The 18,377-nt window shown below is 35.6% G+C and overlaps 1 long non-coding RNA gene across 1 annotated transcript in view; it reads right to left on the minus strand.

Annotated features, from left to right (window-relative positions):
- Positions 1-12,448, minus strand: part of LOC144312088 (uncharacterized) — a 47,793-nt gene extending 35,345 nt beyond the window's left edge. The window contains exon 1 of the long non-coding RNA XR_013377528.1: positions 12,175-12,448. This is a non-coding gene — a long non-coding RNA (uncharacterized LOC144312088). The remainder of the gene's footprint in view (positions 1-12,174) is intronic.
- Between the last annotated feature and the right edge of the window lie 5,929 nt (positions 12,449-18,377).

Here is an 18,377-nt window from a genome sequence, read left to right on the forward strand (position 1 = left end):
TTCATATAAATGGAATATGTGGTCTTTTATAACTTGCTTCTTTCACTTAGCACAATGTCTTCAACATTCATCTATATTATAGCATGTATTATGTATCAGTACTTCATTTCTTTCTATGGCCAGATAATACTCCATTGTATTGATAGATAGATTGATAGATCTATTGATAGATCACATTTTGCTTATCATTCATCAGTTGATGAACATTTGGGTTGTTCCTATGTTTCAGCTATTATGAATAATGCTGCTATACATATATGTATACAAGTTTTTATTTGTCTCCCATAGATATCTAGGGATGTAACTGCTAAATCACATGGTATATCTATTTCTTCTTGAGTGAGCTTTGGTAATTTATTAATTCATTTAAGTTGTCAAGTTTATTGGCCATAATATTTCCTCATTTTTTAAAAAAGATTTTATTTATTTATTTGAGAAAAAGAGAGCGTGGGAGAGGGAGAAGCAGGCTCCCCACTGATCAGGAAACCTGATGCAGGGCTCAGTCCCAGGACCTTGGGATCATGACATGAGCTGAACGCAGACATTTAACCAACCCACCCAGGCATCCCCCTTATTGTTTCTTAAATGTCTGTAGTGATAATGCCCCCCTGCCATTCCCAAAGTCAGCAATTTTTGCCCTTACTCTGTTTCTTGATCAGTCTGGATAAATATTATCTACTTTTATTGATTCTCTTCCAATAACCAGCTTTTAATTTCATTCTTTTTTTCTCATTTTCTATTTTTTTTAATCTCTACTACTTTAATATTCTCCTCCCTACTTCTTACTTTGTGTTTAATTTACTCCTTTTTCAAGTTAACAATAGTTTAAAATATTTTTCAATTTTATAATTTCTTCCTTAATCCTTGTTATTGAAAAGTATGTTGTTTAATTTCCAAATATTTGGAGACTTTCCTTGTATCTTCCTATTGATTTCCAATTTAAATTCCAGAGGACATGATTTCAACTTTTTTCTACTTAATAATTTTTATGGTTCATAATATAGTCTGTCTTGTTGAGTATGCCATATATGCCTGAAAATTCATATCCCACTCTTGTTGGATGGAATGTTCTATAAATACTAACTAGGTCAATTACACTCTGAGGAAATGTTAAAATCTCCAACTGTAATTGTGAATTTGTCTGTTCCTTCTTTCAATTTCTTCTGCTTTTGCCTCATAATATTGAAGTGCTGTTGTTAGGTATATATATTTAGGATTGTTATATCATCTTAACAAATTGACCCCTTTATGATGAAATGTCTTTAAATCTGTTAATATCCCTTGGGCTGATATCAATTTATATTAATTTTTTAAAAGATTTTATTTATTCATGAAAGACAGAGAGAGGCAGAGACATAGGCAGAAGGAGAAGCAGGTTCCCTGCAAGGAGCTCGATGCAGGACTCTATCCCAGACCCTGGGATCATACCCTGAGTCAAAGGCAGACAATTGCTGAGTGTTTGTAATTCATATTACAATTTATATTACTGGTATTAATTATTAAGCTAATTATTCCATGGTACACTCTTTTCTTTTCCATTTAACCTATTTGGATCTTTATATTTAAAGTTGATTTTTTTGAAAGTTTACCATTGGTTGATATGAACTGAGCAAAAACAGCAGCCCATGGAAGCATTGCTCACAGAAAAGTATGAGAAACCACCACCAGCTACACTGGAGGGCAGCAGAGTCAGGGTATTCCCAAAGTCAAGTAAGAGAGCCCTTCAAGAAGAGAACATTCAGTATAAACACCAAGGAGGATAAACACTGGAAATGGTCCATCATTGATTTGAAAGTTGTAATGACTTTCATCAGACTAAGTGCAGGACAAGGGTGAGGGCACAAGCCAAATTGTACAAAGAACAATTGGGAGAAGAGAAGGCAGGAGTGAGGACTATTTTTAAATTGTGGAAGGAAATAAAACAACAAGGGACACACAGAAGGAACAATGACCTAAGATATAAGTTAAAGTTCCTGTTTTGTTTGTTTCAGGATGGGAGATAATTTAATGCTTATGGACTGAGGGGAAATGATTTGAAAGAGAGAGGCTACATAGTGAGTATCTGCTAGGGATGGGGGGGTACTTGTGGGCCTTCCATGGTATGAGAGAAGGGGACAGGATGAAGGAGTGAGTGTGGCGGGGGGCGGGGGAGAGAGAAAAAGAGAGAGAGAGAGAGAGACAGAGAGAGAGGAGAAATGTGTTGGAAAAGGAGAACAGGATCCCAGTAGGGAGACTGGGTGGGATCATAGGTTGGAGGAGGACCTAGGGCAGCACAACTTGCTTTGAACAAAAAAGGACAGCTCTTCCTTAGCACAGTTCCCACCATGGTGGATGAGAAAAGATGAGGAAATTTGACTTAAGCGAGTAAAGGACAGAATTCTTGCTTAATGGTCATTTCTGTGAGAAAAACTAAGCCCGAGAGAAAAGAAGAGCAATTGGCAAAGGATTTAAAGAAAGTGGTGAATGTTTAGAAATGAATGAGAAAAGAGCTTATTTTAGAAGAACACTCCTCATGTCCTCATTTGGCTTAGATTCCCTCTTTTATGGTTCTGGGTTCTCTTTGAGCATATATCTGCCCGAATGCTTCACATTGACCTCTAACTATTCATTTGCTTGTCCTACACACAACCACAAGTTTCTCTGGGAAGAGATTGTTTTATGTAAACATAATGCCTAGAACTTAACAAAGATCCAATTGAAATTGTATTCAGCACTAAAAAAGAATGAAACCATGCCATTTACAACAACATGGTTGGATCTAGAGAAATAAGACAGAGAGAGATAAATACCATATGATTTCACTCATGTGGAATTTAAGAAACAAAACAAATGAGCAAAGGGGAAAAGAGAGAGAGAGAGACAACAAGAAACAGACTCCTAACTATAGGTAACTGATAGTTTATACAGTGGAGGTGGGGGGAGATGGGTGAAATAGGTGATGATAAATAAAATAAAATAAAATAAAATAAAATAAAATAAAATAAAATAAAATAAAATAAAAAATAGGTGATGACAATTCAGGAGTGCACTTGTCATGGTGAGCATTGGGTGATGTATGGAATTGTTCAATCACTATATTGTACGCTTGAAATTAATATGACACTATGTTAACTAGAAATAAAATTAATATGACTCAAAAATAATAAATAATAAAATACTACTACTAATAATAAAAAATACTCAATAGAAATGCTTGCTTAATAAATGACAAAAATACTGCCAAGTAGTAAAGAATCTATACCACTTGCTGCATGGTTAACTTAGTATTTAAAGCCCTGAACTTAGAATCCTACCTAAGAATCCTCCAAACAATAGTATTCTATAATCAGTGACTAAGGGATAAAGGTTCTAAATTTCAATTCAATATAAACTGCTTATTATGTTACAACAATCAACAAATATCTATTTGCAGGAAGAACTACCAGCAGGAGTCTTAAAAATATGTGTAGAGTATGAGTACAATATATAAGGGCAAGAAACTGAAATATGATTCAGCAAAATTTTGAGTTATAAATACTGCTTAAGGAATGAGCCTTAAAGTGGGAATGCAGATTATACTTGGCATTTCAAACTCAATGTCCTCAAATTAAATCACCAGTATCCCAATTTTGTGTCAAAAAATGGGACTCTTAAATAATGCACATTTCAATTCAGAGGCTTTCATCTGGATAAATTGAGCCATGAACTTATTAATGCTTTGCCCCTCCATATTTCAACAGCAATACCCTAGAGTATACAGGTATCTTTTTAAATCACCTAGCCTAACTCTTAGGAAACTACTCAGCACCTACCTCTAACCAAGAACATATCTATACCTTTTATTGTTGAGAACATTAATCTCACTGCTCCCCCTACAAATCTAAGATTTTACTTATATATTTTAACAAATATCTTCCACAAGATAGTTAACTCTTAGGAACATGTCCAAGGTGAGACATGTCACATATAAGAATACTTTCACCAAGAAAGAAATGGATGTTCTACTAATGGACTTTCCAGGGTTAGAAACCATATTGATTCTATAATGCAAAGGATTTTTCCCTCACCCTAACACAGACTCATTGTGAAATACTGGCCTGTCACACAGCATCAGTTTCCTGAAGTGGTTGGATTAGAAATTAAGCAACGTTCACTGGAAAACTAGATCTGAAAAGGAGTACCCCCCCCCAAAAATTTTCCATGACCAAATAATATTAAAAAATGCTCCATGCTATACCAATTCACAGCAGGCCACTCAAGAATCTGACGGGCAAGGTGATGTGCTTGTGAAACTGGAGCATAGGTCACCATGAAATTGGAAGGCTGAGCCTGAGGGTTCCAACAAGGCAAACAAACTGAATCTGCAACTCCCACATTTAATCTGGAATTCCCAGATGGAGCTGAAGTGATCCCATGTTGGTGTTGGGCCCATCAGTACTGAATGCAAATCATCTCTGGGGAAAGCACCTCCAACTTAGTATCTCAGGATCCTCATAGATCGGGTGCCACAAAATAAGAACTCACAACTGTAAAGATTACCAAATTCAGAGGGAAAATTCACTCTCATTTTAAGAGAGATTTAGCAAAGATAAACAGACTTTGACTCTAAAGGATTCAGATATTTAAATGATCAGATAAAGAAATAACAGATTCCAAAAATAAAATCAAGGAATAAGAGATCATCAAAAATTGCCAATCACTTTTAAGGGGAAAAACCTTAGAGCATTTAGAAATGAAAAGTATCGTTGTTCAAATTTAAAACTTAAGGACGGATGTGTTTCACAGATAATTAGACTCCAGGGAGAAGAGAACTTACCAACCAGTCAATAAATGCAAAATGAAAGAGATGGCACCTGGGAAGAGAAATTAGAAGATATGGAGAATAGAATGAAAAGGCCTAAAATACATTTAATAACAGTCTCAAAAGGAACCAAAAAAAAGCAATCAGATAGTAATTCTAAATTTTCCAAAAGCAAATGGAAGACATGAACCATAGATGTATAAAGTACAGCTTATAGTAAAATTTAAATAAAGTATCTTTACCTTTAATTGCATAATGATATTAAAGGCCAAAAGCAAAGAGAAAACTTTAAAGGCAGCCAGACAGAAGAGACAAACCAGCTACAAGGACATAGCAGTGATAATTAGCTTCTCAACAGCTATTGAAACCAGCAGGATAATATCTGCAAAATGCTGATAAACAAATCTGTCAATCTAGAAATATTTGCTCAGAAAATCTATCATCCAATAATGTGAGTGAAATAAAGATACATATTTTTTACAGAATGATTTTATTCCTTCATTGAAGGAAGGCGGATAATGATTGCTGAAGGAAAGTCTGAGACACGAGGATAGTAAGCCAAATAATTTGTAAATATACAAGTAACAAGCTACAAAAAGACAAGGAGAAATCTTAAATGCACATTATGTGAAAGAAGCCAAGCTGGAAAGACTATACACTTTATTATTCCAACTATATGGCATTCTAGAAAAGGCAAAACTATGGAGACAGGAAAAAGATAAGTGGTTGCCAGGGAGTGGGGGTGGAGGAAGGGATGCATAGGGAGAGCACGGGGAATTTTTAGGGTAGTGAAACTGTTATTCTATATGATACTGTAAAGGTGAATACATGTCATTGTACATTTGTCAAAACCCAAAGAATGTACAATATAGCAAAAACTAAACTAAGAACTTTAGTTAATAATAACGTATTAATATTGGTTCATTAATTGTAACAAATGTACCACATTAATGCACAATGCTAAAACTATAGGGGAAATTGGGGGTGGGATAGACGGGAATTTTGTACTTTTTGCTCAGTTTTTTCTATAAACCTAAAACTACTAGAAAACAAATGAAGTCTTAATTTAAAAGAAAAAGTCAAGTAAAATATCAGGTCATTCAAGCTGGGAAGTACAGCTAAGGTGATCTAAGCTCCCTGCATTCTTTGAAAAAAAAAAAAAGATTAAGATCTCATTAATATATTCAGAACCCTACAACCAACAATTAGAGCAGCCAGGGTTTTCAGCCACACATGGAACACTTAAAGAAAAACTAACCACATATTCTTATTAAGCTGTAACATTTTAAAGAACTGCTATCACATCAATGTATTCTCTAAAAACAATGAAACTTATTTATAAATCAAACACAAGTATAAATAGAAAATCCTCTGACAAGTAGAAATTAAATGTGGGTCTACATAAGTCTTGGGTCAAATAAAAATAACTAAATTTAAAAATACTGAGAACTAAATAATAAAATTTTTATAAAACAAAATTTGGAGGATGCAGCTAAAGCAGTAGTCCCAGGGTAACTTACAGTCCTAACTACTCATAAAGAAAATAAGAGTAAAAATATCCAGAGTTAAGCACTCATCTCAAGGAATTAGAGTCATCAGAACAGCAAAATAAATTCAAAGTAAACAAGAAAGAAATAGAGTGAAAATTAATAAAATAGAAAACAAAGACAGAATCAGGGAGCCCAATACAGACTTTAGAAAAGATTAACAGAATTGACAAATCTACAGTCGTGTTCAAAGATGAAAAAACAGGAAGCACAAAGTGAAATTGGGAATGATAAAAAGGACATAACCATATTTACAGATGCGATTTAAAGAGAAATATTATCATTGATGCCAATAACTACGAAAACAAAACTGACCAATTTATAGAAAAATAAAAGTTTTTGGATATGTGAAACCTTACCAAGCTGCTAAGAGTCAGAATTATGCAAAGAAGTATACCTAGAGGTATTATTCCTTCCCATCTCTAATAGCACATTCCCATTCCTCCATCTATAGAGATGCTTATTCTTTTACACAGCTGCATTGTATGCCTTTGTGTGGATACACCACAGTTTATTCAGCCATTCTATATATGGGCATTGATGTCATTTCAAATCCTACTATTTCTCATAGAAGTCTGGCAAGAAAATTCAATGGTTATTCAAAAGCTGATTACCCAGATTTTGAATCATTTGTGTCTTTTGTTATTTCTTTAAACTTTCATTTTTCTCTCTTGGTTAAAACCTCAAAAGAGCAGGATCAGTAAGAGAAATGTAATGTGGGCCATGGACAAGCTCTCCTGGGAAGTTGTTGCCTTATGAACTTCCTAGGGAAATACCGGGTTGACTATGAAGAGACAGATGAGGTGTCATTTATGTCCATTTCTGACAGTAAAGAAACTTTAATGAAACACCACTACTTTGGCTAGTTCCCCATGTTTTATTTTGAGAAGCCTCACAATGCATTATTTGTGCTTATATTTTGGTTATAAAGGACAGATTAAAACAAATTGTTCTAGAATACAACAAGAGAGAAAAGGAGGAGTAAATGCCTTTAGGTCTGGCATTTTCTCTTATTTTTTCCTAATCTCTTAAGCCATCTGATTACACATACAATTGTACTATGTTCTTTGGAACTTAAACTAGTGTGTACTTAGTGTTTGTGGCCTACATAAGCAGAAGCTTCTCATTTCTGGTTAGCTTCACTTGTGACCAACTTGGTGTTAAAAGAAAATACATCCTGTACAAATCAAAACCATGATGAGACACCACCTTGTACCTATCAGAATAGCTAAAATTAACACAAGGAACAAGAAGTGTTGTGAGGGTGTGGAGAAAACGGAACTCTTGGGATCCCTGGGTGGCGCAGCGGTTTGGCGCCTGCCTTTGGCCCAGGGCGCGATCCTGGAGACCCGGGATCGAATCCCACATCGGGCTCCCGGTGCATGGAGCCTGCTTCTCCCTCTGCCTATGTCTCTGCCTCTCTCTCTCTCTCTCTGTGACTATCATAAATAAATAAAAGTTAAAAAAAAAAGATTTTAAAAAAAGAAAAGGGAACTCTTGCACGGTTGGCAAGAATTCAAACTGGTGCAGCTACTCTAGAAAACAGTATGGAGGTTCCTCAAAAAGTTAAAAATAGAACTACCCTACAACCCAGAAATTGCACTACTAGGTATTTACCAAAAGAATACAAAAATACAGATTCAAAGGGGTATATTCACCCACACTTTTATAGCAGCACTATCAACAATAGCCAAACTATGGAAAGAGCCCAAGTGTCCAACAACTGATGAATGGATAAAGAAGATATGATGTGTGTGTGTGTGCGTGTGTTTGAGAGAAAGAGAACACAAGCAGGAGGAGGGGCAGAGGGAGTGGAAGATATTAATGGAATATTACTCAGCCATCAAATAGAAAGAAATATTGCCATTCATAATGAAGTGGATGGAGCTAGAGGATATTATGCTAAGTGAAATAATTTAGTCAGAGAAAGACAAATACCATGTGACTTAGCTCATATATGAAATTTAAGAAACAAGACAGACGAACATATGGGAGGGGAAAAAAGGAAAACTATAAAAGACTCTTAGAGAACACACTGAGGGTTGATGGAGTGAGGTGGGTGGGGGATGAACTAAATGGATGATGAGTATTGAGAAGGACACTTGTTATGAGGAGCACCAGGTGTTGTATATAAGTGATGAATCACTGAATTCTATTCTGAAACCAGCATCACACTGTGTGTTAACTGGAATTTAAATAAAAATTTGAAGGGAAAAATACATCCTTCAATTACTTGAGTCTGTCTATAAAATACTATTTGAAATAAACAGGACACCATTTTAGACACATGTGTATGGAAATGTTTCTAAAAGGACCATTTTCTGCACATACGTAAGTTCCTGAAATGAGACAGTAAACAAAAAACTGCTATGGGTTAATTAACCACAAAAAGTGAATAAAGATATAAATAAAATTCTTATATAATCCAAATGGTTCCACCAACTGGTTGCCCCTAAAAATAATCTCCATAATTCTATCTGTAATCACAAACCCACCAAAGATTTTGTTCTGTTACCTAAGTGTGTGTAGGAGGAGTAGGTTTTGTTGTTGTTTCTCATCTGGGAAAGCTCACAGAAGTATTGACTGGTGCCTAGAGGGAAAGAATATTGGGAACCTATACACTGTGACTTTAACTATATCCCATTTCAAAAATACTGAAATGCTGGCTAAAGGAAGAGATTTTGTCTCAATTATCAGGCTGCACATGAAAACAGTCCAAATGTATTTGGAATTCATTTCTCTAATTTCAAATCATGAAATCAAATCTACCAAGCATTTTCATCTGATAGTATTCCTATTTAGAGGGAGAAGACCTTGATATAAATGAGGACTTCAAAACAGGAATTTAAATCAGAGTTAGTGGATGTTTCAAATGTTCTTCTGTATGTCCAACAGTAGTTACTTACTGTGTACTCATGAGCTGTAGTATTCCTAACATATGCCATTTACATTTGTTCCAGTCCAAACTACTTGCTGAATTTGGGGTTCAGACTAAAATTTTCCCCCATAGCATTTTGGATATTTTAAGTGACTTTGCTTAAATGTGTGTCATTGGGGGCATCTTTTGGGGGATTCTGATGAGCTCAAGTGAATGGTGTAGCACCACACATAGGCCCACCGCTCCCAAGAACCAGCACTGTTGAGTCTGAGCAGAGACCTCCACAGAGCAGGGAACGAGTCCAGTACCTAGATGAAGTTCCAGTAGTTCCCAGGTCAACCCAAAGGGTCCCCTTGCCTAAGTACATGCAATCCAGTCATCCTCTGGTGAGGTCACCTTTCTGACAGTGTTCAACAGAGTGATACAGATTACGTGTAAAAGGAGACTCCAGTACATCTTTCTTCCTAAAGCATTTGATTGCCCACTGCATGTCAGGCCTGGACTGCACTTTCAGAAAAGTGATTTTATTTTTATTATTATTATTTTTTAAAGATTTTATTTATTTGAGAGATAGCACAAGCAGGGGAAGGGGTAGAGGGAAAGGGAGAATCAGACTCCCTGCTGAGCATGGAGCCCAATGTGAGGCTCTATCCCAGGACCCAGAGATCATGACCTGAGCTGAAGGCAGATGCTTAACCAACTGTGCCCCCGTAGTGGAATGATTTTTCTCATTCAGAGTTGTAAAAAAAAAAAAAAAAAAACAGATAATATAATAATATATGACAATTTAGGTACTAAATGATGAGGTTCCTCTACCCCATCTAATCCACTCCCTATCACATATATATGAAGAAAAGATACATGAACAAATTACATGTATCTACCTGCCTAGTTCCAGTTTTAAATTCAAGAATATCAATGTGATTTCCAAACATTTATGATCATTATTCTATTTTAAATATACCTAGACTTTCCTTGATTCCAAGTATAGAAAAACTAAAGGCCAAATTTTTAAAAATACCCACGTTCATAACCAGAAAACAGTAAGCTTATACATTTCATATCCTGCTTTTGATTTGGGGGAAGAATTGAGATTTTTAAAAATATTCTTCTGTTGTAGACAGGAATTTTAAAGTAGTTGACTGAAGGAGAAAAGAAATTCCTGGTGTGATGGAAATGTTTTACATCTTGTTTTACGTGGTGATTACAGGGCTAAATAAAACTGTCAAAATTCATCAAACAACACATAAGACCTTTGCACTAAGAGTAACTACAATTTGCATATAAGAATGCTAAGATTCTATTTTATGTTCATTACAACTTCATAAAATGTTTTTTTAATCTTCTGTTCAAAATGGAAATCTTCTATTTCTGTAAGTGTTCATTTTTCCAAAGTAAATTTCAATAATTTTTCCTTTTTTATTGTCATACTTGTTTGGTTTTTTTAAAAAATCATTGCTGGCATATCTTCTTTCAACCCATATTGCTGGTGGATTTAGTCACGTGGCTTGCGTTTCTTCCCTTCCAGATTATCAGGGACAAAGCTGAACAAAACCAAAGGCCAGATCTGCTGACCCTTAGGTGAACTCTTCGTCTCCATGGAACTCTGGTTCAGGCAGAGTGATTCATCACAGTGCCGCCTGCCATCTACTGTTTCGTTTTCAGTCCTCCTAATCAAATATAAGCTTATTTAATTCCTATAATATCATCTTGAGAAGTGCACTGACAAGTTTGCTAAAATTCAAATGTATTTCCTAGTTTAGAATTAAATGTGGGAAAAAAAAAACTACTACTGTTCTATCGGCATCTTTAATTCAGTTCAATCTTCCCTAATCATGAATTCTCAAGGACCTTTTCTCCTTTATTGACCAGAAGATGAACTATGTCACATGACTAGAGCAGACTGCCCTGAGTCCAGCTGCTCCACAAACCAGCAGAACCAGAAAACCAAGAAGTCTGTCACTCTTGAAAATATAAGAACTATAGTCATAGAAAATTTACAAATGTTGATCAGCAGAAAGAACCATAGTCCCATTAAAAAAAAAAACAACTCATAATTCCACTACTTACGGAAAATAACTTTTCTTGACTTTTTTCTACAGGCAGAGACCTGAAAATGTATAATAAGCATGCAGTTGTCTGATAAATCTGTCTTAATATGTGATAAGCATCTTCACATTTTTCTGGTATTTGCTTTCAGGTGATAATCTGTCTTTGTATGTAGAGATCTTATTAGCCAAGTATCTTGTGGAATTTTTAAAAATTGCCTGTTTGTTATTATAGATGTTCAAGGTGTGCTAAAACACCTTTCAACAGCATAATATCTTTGAGTATTTATCAGATTATTCCTTTAGGATGAATTCCTAGAATTAGAATTGTTGAGAGTCGACATATATTGATGATTTCTGTTCTCTATAGTCTATTAACTTGTCTATTTGCATATATAACTCTTTTACCTCTGCTTTTCTATCCAGCTACTACATCATTCCTTTGCTCCCCTTTCAAGCAAAAAATAACTCAAGATTGTGCACTATCTCCAGTTCTGCTCCTTCCTTTCTCTTATAGCCATTCCAATCAAGCCTTGCCCCAACCACTCTACCAAAACTACTCTTTTCCAAATAACCAATGACATCCCTCCCCCAAACTCATTTTGTTAGATCCAATAGTAAAACTCCTCCATTATCTTACTTGATCACATAGCACCTACCTTTTGAGATAGGTAGAAATGTTCTAGAAACATTTCTTCTCTTGGATTCCAAGACGCTGAACATTCTTGGGTTCTCTTCTACCTCACTGGCCACTCCCTGTCTCCCCATCCTATTGACTCTCATTCTCTTGGTGATCTCATTAAGTCTTGCAGTTTTAAATACCATCTCCTTGCCAATGAGTTCTAACTGTTGACTGTGGTCCAGTCCTTACTCCTGAACTCCAAATTCTAATATCCAAACTCACACACTTTGCAAACTTACCAGGTCCAAACCCAACTCTGAATCTTTATTCCTCTTGTGTAAAAACAAAACACAACACAATCTGCTCCATCTGGTCTTTCTCCCTCTCTGTAAAGGAGAATGGTCATCCTTCCTGTGGCTCAAGCCTAAAACAGAATCCTCCTTGATTTTTTTCTTTTTCTATTTCGTACCACTTTCAGTTCTTCTGGAAATCTTGTTGGCTCTATTCCTAAAATATATCTAGAATGTCACCACTTCCCCTGCTACTACTCTGGTCTATTGTTTCTTCCCTAAATTATTAAAAGAGGCCTTAGCTAGTCTCCCTGCTTTTTGTCCTAATCCCTATACTTATTTCAAACACAAATGAGCCTGAGTGATCCTTTTAAAATGAAAGTCAGATCTTCTTACTCCTCTGCTCAAAACTCTGCATGGCTCCTACATTTTAGAGTAAAAGTCACAATTCTTACAATGCTCTATAAACTCTCTACTCTGTGCTGTCCTATCACCTCCCACATATCCTTTCTCTCATTACATCCTCCTTTTTCCTTAGCTTACTGCTCCAGCCACCCTGACCTTCTAGCCGTTCTGAGAACTTACCAGGCACGTGACTGCCTCAGAGCCTTTGCACTGGCTATTCCCTTGCCCTGCAATACTTTTCCATCTGATAACTTCATGACTGAATCCATTGCATCCTTCAGCTTTTTGTGCAAGTATCACTTTCTCTGAGATCCTAATTGACTTTCCGCCTTTAAAAGAGCCCCCCCTTCAGCATTTACTCTGCTCCTTCTCTTCTTTTTCTCCATAGCATGTATCACCTTCTGACAAGTATTTGTGTAACTTGTTTCTCTCAGTCCACAAAAATATATCTGTAAGAGCAGGAATTTGTATCCGATTCATTCAATGCTGGAGGAGGGTCAACATTATGGGTGCATATTTAATGCTCTGGATCCAGATTTCCAGTTTGCTTCTTAAGAAATAAAGGTATTGAAGTTCATAGGGTGGAGGAGGAGTTTAGAACACAGTATTAACAAAGCTAGGGACATACAAAAAAAGCTAAATAGTGCACAGGTTGCCAGTGTGGGGATACAGTAGTGAATCAAAATAGAAACAGATCAGTGAAATCAGAAAATATTTTAACTGAAAGCACAAAATCAACTTACTCTACATTAGGAATTAAAAGGATGAAATGACAAAGGAGTTCCACACTAGGATACTGACTAAGGCACTGCGAAACTTAGGGAAAACTTCTACCACAAATGAGAAGGTTGGCAAAGAGCCAAACCATAGCAAGGAGGGCTGCTGTCCTTGAAAGGGTAATGAAAATGATGGCTCCTTCTCAGAAATTGGATCTATCTAAAAGTGTCAGTTCACTACCCCATCCCCAAAACCTGTCCATGGGCCACCATGGGCCAACTGTGGAGAATCTTAATTAGGAAAAAAAAAAATCCTAGTTAAGAAATACTCTCCGCATCATGACAGCTGCTTGGATGGAAATGATGCTTAGATCAGGATGTGGATAGTTGCAATACTGAATTATAATATTTTGAATAAATATTTGAAACTGAAGTCTACCCCACTAAAAGAAAGAAAATCTGGGCAGCCTGGGTGGCTCAGCGGTTTAGCACCACCTTTGGCCCAAGGCGTGGTCCTGGAGACCCAGGATCAAGTCCCACGTCCATCTCCCTGCACAGAGCCTGCTTCTCCCTCTGCCTGTGTCTCTGCCTCTCTCTCTCTCTCTCTCTGTTATAAATAAATAAATAAATAAATAAATAAATAAATAAATAAATAAATAAAATCTTTAAAAAGAAAAAAAAAAGCAAGAGAGAGAATCCAACCACCCTGTCTTAAATGTTCAAGCCTCCATAAATTTGTAGAATTAAACATCCCAAGGTTACCTCAGTGAATATTCAAATTGAAAGTTTCTTATTTTAAGCTTAGTATAAATAATCTTATAAAGTTCCCAAGATAATCAAAAGGAAGACGATTTAATTATCAGTACTTTGATTGTTTTTAATTGAAACCAGCAAATATTTCTTCCAAACAATCTGAGCTACTGTCTGTCTGGCTCCCATACAACTTTATCATTAGCATCTTTCATCTAAATAATTCACTAAAATGTTATAAAAGAGTCTTGCTTCTCCACCAAATACCCTTTCTCTCTGTATCATAGAACCCAGAAATAATAAAAGAAAATTCAGCTTGGGTAGTTTTTCTTGCTGAGCTGTATCTCTGGAGAGGGATGTGGTAAGGGAAGTGAGAGGGTCTTATACCTAAATATAAACAGCTTTTATTCACCGAGACCATCCACTGCACTGTCAAAATGCTAATGCAAAGAACTCCTCTGTCTAAAGTCTATTCCATGTCTGATATCTGATGCCAATCCTGACAGCGATAAAGGCCACAAAAACAAATGCAGAGGCACTGAATTTAAACAGTCAGCCCTGAGAGGTCTCTCTGGTTGGTTTCTTTTCCCAGTTGCCCCTCATCAGAGAACGAGTTTACCAACAGCCATCAACCGAGCACATCCAAGCTGGATCCAGGCCAAGGGCTGTTGAAATCTGGGCAGCGAGATAGAAGGGTGGTCAGTGCACCAGTCGGATGAAAACATGCGGGGACTGATGGCCAGCAGCTGGAGGAAGTTTGGACACGCTGGCAGGGGGACATATGAGTGGTTAACCAGCGAACCAAACCTACCTCTTCTGGAAACCCAGCTACAGGTCTGTATCTATGACTTAAACCTTTTCTTTGCTAAAGTTATGTTTAAGAGTCAGTTTTAAAACCAACAATGCCTATATTTTTAGGATCTTTAAAACTTAGTGGAAACATTTTACTTTATGGCTAAGACAGAAATATTAATTCACTGACTGGCTTGGTCTAAGGAAGTAACTGGAAAGTTGTATTCTTTTTGACAATGATAGATTCAAGTGAAACTTGCCACAAATATGTTCCAGGAACACCTGATATAGATAGATAGATGATAGATAGATAGATAGATAGATAGATAGATAGATAGATAGATCAAATTGATCAAAGAACACCTGAAGGTAGGAATCAACTAATTCTTCATGCCTTGGTTTTATGACTTTGTTCTTTGCCCAGTAAAGCAATGCCCACATACACAAACATAAGAGGCTCCCTTTGGCTGTCTGGCTGTATAATGACACTGTTTCTAAGAATTAAGAGAAGCCAAGGATCTTACCTTGGGCAGGCCAGCAGAGGGTTAAGTAGGTTTTTGTCTCTAAGAAATGCAGCAGCTGCTTTGCTGCTGGGAAATCACCACAGCAGCGTCCATCTGAGGCAGCCGAAAGGAAAAATATTTGTAGAAACCTAAGAACTCAATTAATTTTATGATGAGGAGGGAAATGAGGGATACTGCTGTCCCAGAAAAAGAGGGAAACAAATCTATTTTCCTGTTGTCTGGGAAATCAACTGACGAGGTTGGCATTTAAGTTCTCCTAAACTACCTTTTACAGAGAGACATTTTATACATTTTTTATATATTTATATATGCTGTCTATATTTAACATTTTTAAGTGAATTTATATAATTATGATTGTATATCCTTCAACAGTTACACTTTTAACTGAATATTTTTAAAAATATTCCCTGAACAAAGCCTTTGAGTCAATATAAGCATCAGAGGAATATTAAAAGCTAAGAAACAACTTTAAGGAAAATGAACAAATAAGAACATTTGACTAGAAAAGGAGACATCCTTTCTGTATTAAAAAAAAAAACAATTTGAACCAATATGCCAAGAATTAGTAAAAGAGAAAATTAAAGAGACCATCATAAATTTGTCCTGTAGCTCTCTGTGCTTCTCTTATCTAGAACACAAGAGGAGTTATCTCAAGAAATTGCCTAAAATGCATCTTAGATAAGTCTTTGATAATTGGATAAATTTGACTCAACCAATGGAAGTATGGATGATAGAAGAGACTGTAGCTTTTCTCTTTGGAAAATTTTGCAACTAATTGCAAAAAAAAAAATGCAACTGATACTGATAATATTGTTAAGTGGTATAGCTGTTAACAACAAGGTCTTATTACACAAAACCTTTTAAATAGAACATTAACTATCTTTATAGTCTATGCATGTTGAACTTACAAGGTATTTAAAATTGGATGCCCACAACTGTTTAGAAACTATTATCATCCATATAATTGATGGAGAATGAAAAAAACTAAGTCATGCATAATGATCCATGTTTATCAAGGTTGAAGAGTGTTTTAGGCACTAAAAGAGATAATAGCTTTAATATTTTTAATGGTTCATCTAGAGAAAAAAAACTAAACATAGTTAAATTGCTTTTGATTCTAACTTGATTTTTTACTAATGCTAGTGACTTTATTTATGAGTTCATCTATTCTTATAGCTTTTGTAATCAAAGTCCTATTATATCACAAGATTTTAATAGTTTTGACAGATTATGTGTAAGAAAACAGAACCCATAATTTAGAAACACAACAATGATCACACACATAAGATATATTGTTACTAAAATACTTTTTCTGAAAAATATAAAACATAAACATAGTAATTCTAGTTTTTTTTTAATGTTCACTGTATTTTCTAGCCTTAGCAATAAATTTATAGACTTCTTCTGGTTATCTTTAGTATATTATTTTCTAGTATATTTGACCATGTGACTACCTGATGTAGAAATACATAAATATCCATTATTCACCAACTGCTTTACACATACTGATTCATTAAATCCTCATTACAGGGGCAGCCTGGGTGGCTCAGTGGTTTAGAGCCGCCCTCAGTCCAGGTCGTGATCCTGGAGACCCAGGATCGAGTCCCATATCAGGCTTCCTGCGTGAAGCCTGCTTCTCCCTCTGCCTGTGTCTCTGCCCCTCTCTCTCTATGTCTCTCATGAATAAATAAATAAAATCTTTAAAAAAATAAAATATCTGTATGTTAGTAAATTGAACACCAATAAAAAATAAATTAAAAAAAATAAAATAAAATAAAATAAATAAAATAAATCCTCATTACAACCCTTAAAAAGAGATATTATTTCCATTTCATAGAGAAGGAAACCCCAGCCCATAGGGAACAAAGAAATGGTCCATAGTCACTCAGGTATTAGAAAGTCCTACTAGAATTCAAAAGCCAGAGTTGTCAAACCCCAAAACAATACTCTGTTTCAAAAACAACCCATTTTTTCTTTTTATGCACTTTAAGCTAAAATACCTTAACTCCTATCTTACCCAGGACAAAATATCTGGCAATATAAATATTAAATAAACTAATTTTTAATCAAAATAACACACATAATTGTAAATTCTTTGGGAAGTAAAAAAGAGGATACAAACACTGAATAAGCCAGTCTTAAGAGGTCACAGCCAGCAAAACAGTTGTCCTTGGCCCCAAAATCAGGGAAAGACTCCCAGCTCTGTTTTATTATTATTTTTCTTTTAAATAAGTACATAAAGAGCTTAGTATTTTGCCTGTTTGTTTGAAACACAATACAAGGCTTTAGTTTTTTCTTCTGTAACAGTGGATACAAAGATTTATATTTGTTGCTGTATGCTTTACTTAACAGAGAAGCTTTTTTAATACCTCATTACTTCTTAGCAGCTTTATTTAAAGCAATGTCTCTGCAATTTGGAACAGTATTTTTTTGTACTGCTTTTTTACCTTGCTGTTGAAGCATCATTTCATGGCTATTATATTATTTACTCCATCAAGAACCATCATTACCTTGTCAGCCAATATTGTAAAATCAATATCTTCTAGGTTGCTTAAGAATTTATCTGCGATTTTTTAAACTAGTGAACTTTCAAGAATATTTAATGTTTAAAGTTTGACTGAGATGGAAAACCTTGCAGATGGTGAATATCTAACAAAGCACCAGATATGCTTATACTTTAAAGATTGTACTTTGGGATCCCTGGGTGGCGCAGCGGTTTGGCCCCTGCCTTTGGCCCAGGGCGCGATCCTGGAGACCTGGGATCGAATCCCACATCGGGCTCCCGGCGCATGGAGCCTGCTTCTCCCTCTGCCTGTGTCTCTGCCTCTCTCTCTCTCTCTCTGTAACTATCATAAATAAATAAAAATTTAAAAAAAAAAAAAAAAAAAACAAATGAAAAAAAAAAATAAAATAAAATAAAGATTGTACTTTAAGAAAACAACCAAAAAAAATCTGTGTTCATATAGAGTTCATAAATGACTTATACTCGCAAACCACAGATATAGCAGAAATCTTTAATATATCT

This window comes from Canis aureus, chromosome 1 (genome assembly GCF_053574225.1).
Source record: "Canis aureus isolate CA01 chromosome 1, VMU_Caureus_v.1.0, whole genome shotgun sequence".
Lineage (NCBI taxonomy): Eukaryota > Metazoa > Chordata > Mammalia > Carnivora > Canidae > Canis > Canis aureus.